At 57.0% G+C, this 12558-nt stretch overlaps 1 protein-coding gene across 4 annotated transcripts in view; it reads right to left on the reverse strand.

The window, feature by feature from the left end:
- LOC118378071 (potassium voltage-gated channel subfamily H member 6-like) overlaps positions 1-12558 on the reverse strand; it is a 68341-nt gene that overhangs the window by 4487 nt on the left and 51296 nt on the right. The window lies entirely within an intron of this gene.

A 12558-nucleotide genomic window follows, 5' to 3' on the forward strand; every position in this document is an offset into this window, starting at 1 on the left:
AGGCCTGACTTTGTGTCCACTTAAATGCAGAGGGGAGACGAATCAAAGCGAGACAGGCTAGCATAGAGAGAGTGGGTCTGAGCAAATCGGGAATCAATGACACTGTGGAATGGAAGTGGAGCCGTGCCCAAACACCTCTGGCTAAACAGCACACCACATCACAGCAGTGTGTGTGTGGATGTGTGTGTGTGAATGAGTGTGAGTGTGAGAGAGGGAGAGAGAAACAGACAGACAGACAGAGACAGGCAGACAGAGAGAGAATGCACTAAACCACATAAGCTTGAAAGGGAAGAATGAGGGAAAGACTTAAAAAAGAAGGAGAGGCTACTCAGTAACCACCACCACCCTTCAGCCTACCCAGTAACCACCACCACCCTTCAGCCTACCCAGTAACCACCACCACCCTTCAGCCTACCCAGTAACCACCACCACCCTTCAGCCTATCCAGTAACTACCACCACCACCCTTCAGCCTATCCAGTAACCACCACCACCCTTCAACCTACCCAGTAACCACCACCACCCTTCAGCCTACCCAGTAACCACCACCACCCTTCAGCCTATCCAGTAACCACCACCACCCTTCAACCTACCCAGTAACCACCACCACCCTTCAGCCTACCCAGTAACCACCACCACCCTTCAGCCTATCCAGTAACCACCACCACCCTTTAGCCTATCCAGTAACCACCACCACCCTTCAACCTACCCAGTAACCACCACCACCCTTCAGCCTACCAAGTAACCACCACCACCCTTCAGCCTATCCAGTAACCACCACCACCCTTCAGCCTATCCAGTAACCACCACCACCCTTCAGCCTACCCAGTAACCACCACCACCCTTCAAACTACCCAGTAACCACCACCACCCTTCAGCCTACCCAGTAACCACCACCACCCTTCAGCCTACCCAGTAACCACCACCACCCTTCAGCCTATCCAGTAACCACCACCACCCTTCAGCCTATCCAGTAACCACCACCACCCTTCAACCTACCCAGTAACCACCACCACCCTTCAGCCTACCCAGTAACCACCACCACCCTTCAGCCTATCCAGTAACCACCACCACCCTTCAGCCTACCCAGTAACCACCACCACCCTTCAGCCTACCCAGTAACCACCACCACCCTTCAGCCTACCCAGTAACCACCACCACCCTTCAGCCTACCCAGTAACCACCACCACCCTTCAGCCTACCCAGTAACCACCACCACCCTTCAGCCTACCCAGTAACCACACCCATCCTTCAGTCTACCCAGTATGGCCACCACCACCCTTCAGCCTACCCAGTAATCACCACCACCCTTCAGCCTACCCAGTAACCACACCTATCCTTCAGCCTACCCAGTAACCACCACCACCCTTCAGCCTACCCAGTAACCACACCCATCCTTCAGCCTACCCAGTAACCACCACCACCCTTCAGCCTACCCAGTAACCACCACCACCCTTCAGCCTACCCAGTAACCACCACCACCCTTCAGCCTACCCAGTAACCACCACCACCCTTCAGCCTATCCAGTAACCACCACCACCCTTCAGCCTACCCAGTAACCTCAACCACCCTTCAGCCTACCCAGTAACCACCACCACCCTTCAGCCTACCCAGTGACCACCACCACCCTTCAGCCTACCCAGTAACCACCACCACCCTTCAGCCTACCCAGTAACCACCACCACCCTTCAGCCTACCCAGTAACCACCACCACCCTTCAGCCTATCCAGTAACCACCACCACCCTTCAGCCTACCCAGTAACCTCAACCACCCTTCAGCCTACCCAGTAACCACCACCACCCTTCAGCCTACCCAGTAACCACACCAATCCTTCAGCCTACCCAGTAACCACCACCACCCTTCAGCCTACCCAGTAACCACCACCACCACCACCACCCTTCAGCCTACCCAGTAACCACCACCACCCTTCAGCCTACCCAGTAACCACACCCATCCTTCAGCCTACCCAGTAACCACCACCACCCTTCAGCCTACCCAGTAACCACCACCACCCTTCAGCCTACCCACTAACCACCACCACCCTTCAGCCTACCCAGTAACCACCACCACCCTTCAGCATATCCAGTAACCACCACCACCCTTCAGCCTACCCAGTAACCACCACCACCCTTCAGCCTACCCAGTAACCACCACCACCCTTCAACCAACCCAGTAACCACCACCACCCTTCAGCCTACCCAGTAACCACCACCACCCTTCAGCCTATCCAGTAACCACCACAACCCTTCAACCTACCCAGTAACCACCACCACCCTTCAGCCTACCCAGTAACCACCACCACCCTTCAGCCTACCCAGTAACCACCACCACCCTTCAGCCTACCCAGTAACCACCACCATCCTTCAGCCTACCCAGTAACCACACCCATCCTTCAGTCTACCCAGTATGGCCACCACCACCCTTCAGCCTACCCAGTAACCACCACCACCCTTCAGCCTATCCAGTAACCACCACCACCCTTCAGCCTACCCAGTAACCACCACCACCCTTCAGCCTATCCAGTAACCACCACCACCCTTCAGCCTACCCAGTAACCACCACCACCCTTCAGCCTACCCAGTAACCACCACCACCCTTCAGCCTACCCAGTAACCACCACCACCCTTCAGCCTACCCAGTAACCACCACCACCCTTCAGCCTACCCAGTAACCACCACCACCCTTCAGCCTACCCAGTAACCACCACCACCCTTCAGCCTACCCAGTAACCACACCCATCCTTCAGTCTACCCAGTATGGCCACCACCACCCTTCAGCCTACCCAGTAATCACCACCACCCTTCAGCCTACCCAGTAACCACACCTATCCTTCAGCCTACCCAGTAACCACCACCACCCTTCAGCCTACCCAGTAACCACCACCACCCTTCAGCCTACCCAGTAACCACCACCACCCTTCAGCCTACCCAGTAACCACCACCACCCTTCAGCCTACCCAGTAACCACCACCACCCTTCAGCCTACCCAGTAACCACACCCATCCTTCAGTCTACCCAGTATGGCCACCACCACCATTCAGCCTACCCAGTAATCACCACCACCCTTCAGCCTACCCAGTAACCACACCTATCCTTCAGCCTACCCAGTAACCACCACCACCCTTCAGCCTATCCAGTAACCACCACCACCCTTCAGCCTACCCAGTAACCTCAACCACCCTTCAGCCTACCCAGTAACCACCACCACCCTTCAGCCTACCCAGTAACCACCACCACCCTTCAGCCTACCCAGTAACCACCACCACCCTTCAGCCTATCCAGTAACCACCACCACCCTTCAGCCTACCCAGTAACCTCAACCACCCTTCAGCCTACCCAGTAACCACCACCACCCTTCAGCCTACCCAGTAACCACCACCACCCTTCAGCCTACCCAGTAACCACCACCACCCTTCAGCCTACCCAGTAACCACACACATCCTTCAGTCTACCCAGTATGGCCACCACCACCCTTCAGCCTACACAGTAACCTCAACCACCCTTCAGCCTACCCAGTAACCACCACCACCCTTCAGCCTACCCAGTAACCTCAACCACCCTTCAGCCTACCCAGTAACCACACCCATCCTTCAGCCTACCCAGTAACCACCACCACCCTTCAGCCTACCCAGTAACCACCACCACCCTTCAGCCTACCCAGTAACCACCACCACCCTTCAGCCTACCCAGTAACCACCACCACCCTTCAGCCTATCCAGTAACCACCACCACCCTTCAGCCTACCCAGTAACCTCAACCACCCTTCAACCTACCCAGTAACCACCACCACCCTTCAGCCTACCCAGTAACCACACCAATTCTTCAGCCTACCCAGTAACCACCACCACCCTTCAGCCTACCCAGTAACCACCACCACCACCACCACCACCCTTCAGCCTACCCAGTAACCACCACCACCCTTCAGCCTACCCAGTAACCACACCCATCCTTCAGTCTACCCAGTATGGCCACCACCACCATTCAGCCTACCCAGTAATCACCACCACCCTTCAGCCTACCCAGTAACCACACCTATCCTTCAGCCTACCCAGTAACCACCACCACCCTTCAGCCTATCCAGTAACCACCACCACCCTTCAGCCTACCCAGTAACCTCAACCACCCTTCAGCCTACCCAGTAACCACCACCACCCTTCAGCCTACCCAGTAACCACCACCACCCTTCAGCCTACCCAGTAACCACCACCCCTTCAGCCTATCCAGTAACCACCACCACCCTTCAGCCTACCCAGTAACCTCAACCACCCTTCAGCCTACCCAGTAACCACCACCACCCTTCAGCCTACCCAGTAACCACCACCACCCTTCAGCCTACCCAGTAACCACCACCACCCTTCAGCCTACCCAGTAACCACACACATCCTTCAGCCTACCCAGTATGGCCACCACCACCCTTCAGCCTCCACAGTAACCTCAACCACCCTTCAGCCTACCCAGTAACCACCACCACCCTTCAGCCTACCCAGTAACCTCAACCACCCTTCAGCCTACCCAGTAACCACACCCATCCTTCAGCCTACCCAGTAACCACCACCACCCTTCAGCCTACCCAGTAACCACCACCACCCTTCAGCCTACCCAGTAACCACCACCACCCTTCAGCCTACCCAGTAACCACACCCATCCTTCAGTCTACCCAGTATGGCCACCACCACCCTTCAGCCTACCCAGTAATCACCACCACCCTTCAGCCTACCCAGTAACCACACCTATCCTTCAGCCTACCCAGTAACCACCACCACCCTTCAGCCTACCCAGTAACCACCACCACCCTTCAGCCTACCCAGTAACCACCACCACCCTTCAGCCTACCCAGTAACCACCACCACCCTTCAGCCTACCCAGTAACCACCACCACCCTTCAGCCTACCCAGTAACCACACCCCATCCTTCAGTCTACCCAGTATGGCCACCACCACCATTCAGCCTACCCAGTAATCACCACCACCCTTCAGCCTACCCAGTAACCACACACCCCAGTAACCACCACCACCCTTCAGCCTACCCAGTAACCACCACCACCCTTCAGCCTACCAGTAACCACCACCACCCTTCAGCCTACCCAGTAACCTCCACCACCCTTCAGCCTACCCAGTAACCACCACCACCCTTCAGCCTACCCAGTAACCACCACCACCCTTCAGCCTACCCAGTAACCACCACCACCCTTCAGCCTACCCAGTAACCACCTACCACACCTTCAGTCTACCCAGTAACCACCACCACCCTTCAGCCTACACAGTAACCTCAACCACCCTTCAGCCTACCCAGTAACCACCACCACCCTTCAGCCTACCCAGTAACCTCAACCACCCTTCAGCCTACCCAGTAACCACACCCATCCTTCAGCCTACCCAGTAACCACCACCACCCTTCAGCCTACCCAGTAACCACCACCACCCTTCAGCCTACCCCAGTAACCACCACCACCCTTCAGCCTACCCAGTAACCACCACCACCCTTCAGCCTATCCAGTAACCACCACCACCCTTCAGCCTACCCAGTAACCTCAACCACCCTTCAACCTACCCAGTAACCACCACCACCCTTCAGCCTACCCAGTAACCACCACCACCCTTCAGCCTTCTTCAGCCTACCCAGTAACCACCACCACCCTTCAGCCTACCCAGTAACCACCACCACCACCACCACCACCACCCTTCAGCCTACCCAGTAACCACCACCACCCTTCAGCCTACCCAGTAACCACACCCATCCTTCAGTCTACCCAGTATGGCACCACCACCATTCAGCCTACCCAGTAATCACCACCACCCTTCAGCCTACCCAGTAACCACACCTTCATCCTTCAGCCTACCCAGTAACCACCACCACCCTTCAGCCTATCCAGTAACCACCACCACCCTTCAGCCTACCCAGTTCAGCCTACCCAGTAACCTCAACTACCACTTCAGCCTACCCCTAGTAACCACCACCACCCTTCAGCCTACCCAGTAACCACCACCACCCTTCAGCCTACCCAGTAACCACCACCACCCTTCAGCCTATCCAGTAACCACCACCACCCTTCAGCCTACCCAGTAACCTCAACCACCACTTCAGCCTACCCAGTAACCACCACCACCCTTCAGCCTACCCAGTAACCACCACCACCCTTCAGCCTACCCAGTAACCACCACCACCCTTCAGCCTACCCAGTAACCACACCACATCCTTCAGCCTCTACCCAGTATGGCTACCACCACCCTTCAGCCTACACAGTAACCCACCACCCTCAGCCTACCACCCTTCAGCCTACCCAGTAACCACCACCACCCTTCAGCCTACCCAGTAACCTCAACCACCCTTCAGCCTACCCAGTAACCACACCCATCCTTCAGCCTACCCAGTAACCACCACCACCCTTCAGCCTACCCAGTAACCACCACCACCCTTCAGCCTACCCAGTAACCACCACCACCCTTCAGCCTACCCAGTAACCACCACCACCCTTCAGCCTACCCAGTAACCACCACCACCCTTCAGCCTACCCAGTAACCACCACCACCCTTCAGCCTACCCAGTAACCACCACCACCCTTCAGCCTACCCAGTAACCACCACCACCCTTCAGCCTACCCAGTAACCACCACCACCCTTCAGCCTACCCAGTAACCACCACCACCACCACCACCACCACCCTTCAGCCTACCCAGTAACCACACCCATCCTTCAGCCTACCCAGTAACCACCACCACCCTTCAACCACCACCACCCTTCAGCCTACCCAGTAATCACCACCACCCTTCAGCCTACCCAGTAACCACACCTATCAGCCTACCCAGTAACTTCAGCCTACCTACCCCACCACCTTCAGCCTACCCAGTAACCACCACCACCCTTCAGCCTACCCAGTAACCACACCCATCCTTCAGCCTACCCAGTAACCACCACCACCTTCAGCCTTCCAGCCCACCACCACCCTTCAGCCTACCCAGTAACCACCACCACCCTTCAGCCTACCCAGTAACCACCACCACCCTTCAGCCTACCCAGTAACCACCACCACCCTTCAGCCTATTCAGTAACCACCACTCACCCTTCAGCCTACCCAGTAACCTCAACCACCCTTCAGCCTACCCAGTAACCACCACCACCCTTCAGCCTACCCAGTGACCACCACCACCCTTCAGCCTACCCAGTAACCACCACCCACCTTCAGCCTACCCAGTAACCACCACCACCCTTCAGCCTACCCAGTAACCACCACCACCCTTCAGCCTACCCAGTAACCACCACCACCCTTCAGCCTACCCAGTAACCACCACCACCCTTCAGCCTACCCAGTAACCACCACCACCCTTCAGCCTACCCAGTAACCACACTACCCTTCAGCCTACCCAGTAACCACCACCACCCTTCAGCCTACCCAGTAACCCACCACCACCACCACCACCCTTCAGCCTACCCAGTAACCACCACCACCCTTCAGCCTACCCAGTAACCACCACCCCCTTCAGCCTACCCAGTAACCACCACCACCCTTCAGCCTACCCAGTAACCACCACCACCCTTCAGCCTACCCAGTAACCACCACCACCAGCTTCAGCCTACCCAGTAACCACCACCACCCTTCAGCATATCCAGTAACCACCACCACCCTTCAGCCTACCCAGTAACCACCACCACCCTTCAGCCTACCCAGTAACCACCACCACCCTTCAGCCAACCCAGTAACCACCACCACCCTTTCAGCCTACCCAGTAACCACCACCACCTTCAGCCTATCCAGTAACCACCACCTTCACCCTTCAGCCTACCCAGTAACCAGTAAATTCACTACCACCCTTCAGCCTACCCAGTAACCACTACAGCCCAGTAACCCTTCAGCCTACCTAGTAACCACCACCACCCTTCAGCCTACCCAGTAACCACCACCACCCTTCAGCCTACCCAGTAACCACACCCATCCTTCAGTCTACCCAGTATGGCCACCACCACCATTCAGCTACCCAGCCACCACCCTTCAGCCTACCCAGTAACCACCACCACAGCCTTCAGCCTACCTATCCAGTAACCACCACCACCCTTCAGCCTACCCAGTAACCACCACCACCCTTCAGCCTATCCAGTAACCACCACCACCCCTTCAGCCTACCCAGTAACCACCACCACCCTTCAGCCTACCCAGTAACCACCACCACCTTCAGCCTACCCAGTAACCACCACCACCCTTCAGCCTACCCAGTAACCACCACCACCCTTCAGCCTACCCAGTAACCACCACCACCCAGCAGCCTTCAGCCCAGTAACCACCACCACCCTTCAGCCTACCCAGTAACCACACCACCATCCTTCAGCCTACCCAGTAACCACCACCACCCTTCAGCCTACCCAGTAATCACCACCACCCTTCAGCCTACCCAGTAACCACACCTATCCTTCAGCCTACCCAGTAACCACCACCACCCTTCAGCCTACCCAGCCTACCTAGTAACCACCACCAGTAAATTCACTACCACTTTCAGCCTACCCAGTAACCACCACCACCCTTCAGCCTACCCAGTAACCACCACCACCAGCTTCAGCCTACCCAGTAACCACCACCACCCTTCAGCCTACCCAGTAACCACACCCACCTTCAGCCTACCCAGTAACCACCACCACCATTCAGCCTACCCAGTAATCACCACCACCCTTCAGCCTACCCAGTAACCACACCTACCCTTCAGCCTACCCAGTAACCACCACCACCCTTCAGCCTATCCAGTAACCACCACCACCTTCAGCCTACCTAGTAACCTCAACCACCTTCAGCCTACCTAGTAAATTCACCACCACCCTTCAGCCTACCCAGTAACCAGCCTACCACCACCCTTCAGCCTACCCAGTAACCACCACCACCCTTCAGCCTATCCAGTAACCACCACCACCCTTCAGCCTACCCAGTAACCTCAACCACCCTTCAGCCTACCCAGTAACCACCACCACCACCCTTCAGCCTACCCAGTAACCACCACCACCCTTCAGCCTACCCAGTAACCACCACCACCCTTCAGCCTACCCAGTAACCACACACATCCTTCAGCCTACCCAGTAAACCACCACCACCCTTCAGCCTACACAGTAACCTCAACCACCCTTCAGCCTACCCAGTAACCACCACCACCCTTCAGCCTACCCAGTAACCTCCACCACCCTTCAGCCTACCCAGTAACCACACACCATCCTTCAGCCTACCCAGTAACCACCACCACCCTTCAGCCTACCCAGTAACCACCACCACCCTTCAGCCTACCCAGTAACCACCACCACCCTTCAGCCTACCCAGTAAACCACTACCAGCCTAAGTAACCACCACCACCCTTCAGCCTATCCAGTAACCACCACCACCTTCAGCCTACCCAGTAACCACAACCACCCTTCAGCCTACCCAGTAACCACCACCACCCTTCAGCCTACCCAGTAACCACACTACCTTCAGCCTGCCCAGTAACCACCACCACCCTTCAGCCTACCCAGTAACCACCACCACCACCACAGCCTACCAGTAACCACCACCACCCTCAGCCTGCCCAGTAACCACCACCACCACCACTTCAGCCTACCCAGTAACCACACCCATCCTTCAGCCTACCCAGTAACCACCACCACCCTTCAGCCTACCCAGTAATCACCACCACCCTTCAGCCTACCCAGTAACCACACACCACCTTCAGCCTACCCAGTAACCACCACCACCACCCTTCAGCCTCACCCAGTAACCACCACCACCCTTCAGCCTACCCAGTAACCACCACCACCCTTCAGCCTACCCAGTAACCACCACCACCCTTCAGCCAGTAACCACACCTACCCTTCAGCCTACCCAGTAACCACCACCACCCTTCAGCCTACCCAGTAACCACCACCACCCTTTCAGCCTACCCAGTAACCAGCCACCACTCCTTCAGCCTCCCAGTAACCACCACCCACCCTTCAGCCTACCCAGTAACCTCACCCTTCAGCCTACCCAGTAACCACAACCACCCTTCAGCCTACCCAGTAACCACCACCACCCTTCAGCCTACCCAGTAACCACCACCACCCTTCAGCCTACCCAGTAACCACCACCACCCTTCAGCCTACCCAGTAACCACACACATCCTTCAGCCTACCCAGTATGGCCACCACCACCCTTCAGCCTACCCAGTAACCTCAACCACCCTTCAGCCTACCCAGTAACCACCACCACCCTTCAGCCTACCCAGTAACCACAACCACCCTTCAGCCTACCCAGTAACCACCACTCACCCTTCAGCCTACCCAGTAACCACCACCACACCCATCCTTCAGCCTACCCAGTAACCACCACCATCCTTCAGCCTACCCAGTAACCACCACCACCCTTCAGCCTACCCAGTAACCACCACCACCCTTCAGCCTACCCAGTAACCACCACCACCCTTCAGCCTACCCAGTAACCACCACCACCCTTCAGCCTACCCAGTAACCACCACCACCCTTCAGCCTACCCAGTAACCACACCACCCTTCAGCCTACCCAGTAACCACCACCACCCTTCAGCCTACCCAGTAACCACCACCCTTAGCCTACCCAGTCCTTCAGCCTACCCAGTAACCACCACCACCCTTCAGCCTACCCAGTAACCACACCCATCCTTCAGCCTACCCAGTAACCACCACCACCCTTCAGCCTACCACCACCACCCTTCAGCCTACCCAGTAACCACCACCACCAGCCTTCAGCCTACCCAGTAACCACCACCACCCTTCAGCCTACCCAGTAACCACCACCACCCTTCAGCCTATCTCAGCCTACCCAGTAACCACCACCACCATCCTTCAGCCTACCTAGTAACCACCACCACCCTTCAGCCTACCCAGTAACCACCACCACCCTTCAGCCTACCCAGTAACCACCACCACCCTTCAGCCTACCCAGTAACCACCACCACCCTTCAGCCTACCCAGTAACCTCAACCACCCTTCAGCCTACCCAGTAACCACCACCACCCTCAGCCTTCAGTCTACCCAGTGACCACCACCACCCTTCAGCCTACCCAGTAACCACCACCACCCTTCAGCCTACCCAGTAACCACCACCACCCTTCAGCCTACCCAGTAACCACCACCACCCTTCAGCCTACCCAGTAACCACCACCACCACCACCACCCTCCTTCAGCCTACCCAGTAACCACCACCACCACCCTTCAGCCTACCCAGTAACCACCACCACCCTTCAGCCTACCCAGTAACCACCCCCATCCTTCAGCCTACCCAGTAACCACCACCATCCTTCAGCCTACCCAGTAACCACCACCACCCTTCAGCCTACCCAGTAACCACCACCACCCTTCAGCCTACCCAGTAACCACCACCACCCTTCAGCCTACCCAGTAACCACCACCACCCTTCAGCCTACCCAGTAACCACCACCACCCTTCAGCCTGCCCAGTAACCACTACCACCCTTCAGCCTACCCAGTAACCACCACCACCCTTCAGCCTACCCAGTAACCACCACCACCCTTCAGCCTACCCAGTAACCACCACCACCCTTCAGCCTACCCAGTAACCACCACCACCCTTCAGCCTACCCAGTAACCACCACCACCCTTCAGCCTACCCAGTAACCACCACCACCCTTCAGCCTACCCAGTAACCACCACCACCCTCCAGCCTACCCAGTAACCACCACCACCCTTCAGCCTACCCAGTAACCACCACCACCCTTCAGCCTACCCAGTAACCACCACCACCCTTCAGCCTACCCAGTAACCACCACCACCCTTCAGCCTACCCAGTAACCACCACCACCCTTCAGCCTACCCAGTAACCACCACCACCCTTCAGCCTACCCAGTAACCACCACCACCCTTCAGCCTGCCCAGTAACCTCAACTCACCCTTCAGCCTTCAGCCTCACCCCCTTCAGCCTAACCACCACCACCACCCTTCAGCCTACCCAGTAACCACCACCACCCTTCAGCCTACCCAGTAACCACCACCTACCCCACCACCCTTCAGCCTACCCAGTAACCACCACCACCCTTCAGCCTACCCAGTAACCACCACCACCCTTCAGCCTATCCAGTAACCACCACCACCCTTCAGCCTACCCAGTAACCTCAACCACCCTTCAGCCTACCCAGTAACCACCACCACCCTTCAGCCTACCCAGTAACCACCACCACCCTTCAGCCTGCCCAGTAACCACCACCCTTCAGCCTACCCAGTAGCCAGCCCCGTCACCACCTCTTCAGCCTACCCAGTAACCACCACCACCCTTCAGCCTACCCAGTAACCACCACCACCCAGCCTACCCAGTAACCACCACCACCCTTCAGCCTGCCCAGTAACCACCACCACCTTCAGCCTACCTAGTAACCACACCACCCTTCAGCCTACCCAGTAACCACCACCACCCTTCAGCCTACCCAGTAACCACCACCACCCTTCAGCCTACCCAGTAACCACCACCACCCTTCAGCCTACCCAGTAACCACCACCCCTTCAGCCCCAGTAAACACCACCACCCTTCAGTAACCCTCACCTCAGCCTACCCAGTAACCACACCACCCTTCAGCCTACCCAGTAA

This window comes from Oncorhynchus keta, chromosome 5 (genome assembly GCF_023373465.1).
Source record: "Oncorhynchus keta strain PuntledgeMale-10-30-2019 chromosome 5, Oket_V2, whole genome shotgun sequence".
NCBI classification, from domain to species: Eukaryota; Metazoa; Chordata; class Actinopteri; order Salmoniformes; family Salmonidae; genus Oncorhynchus; species Oncorhynchus keta.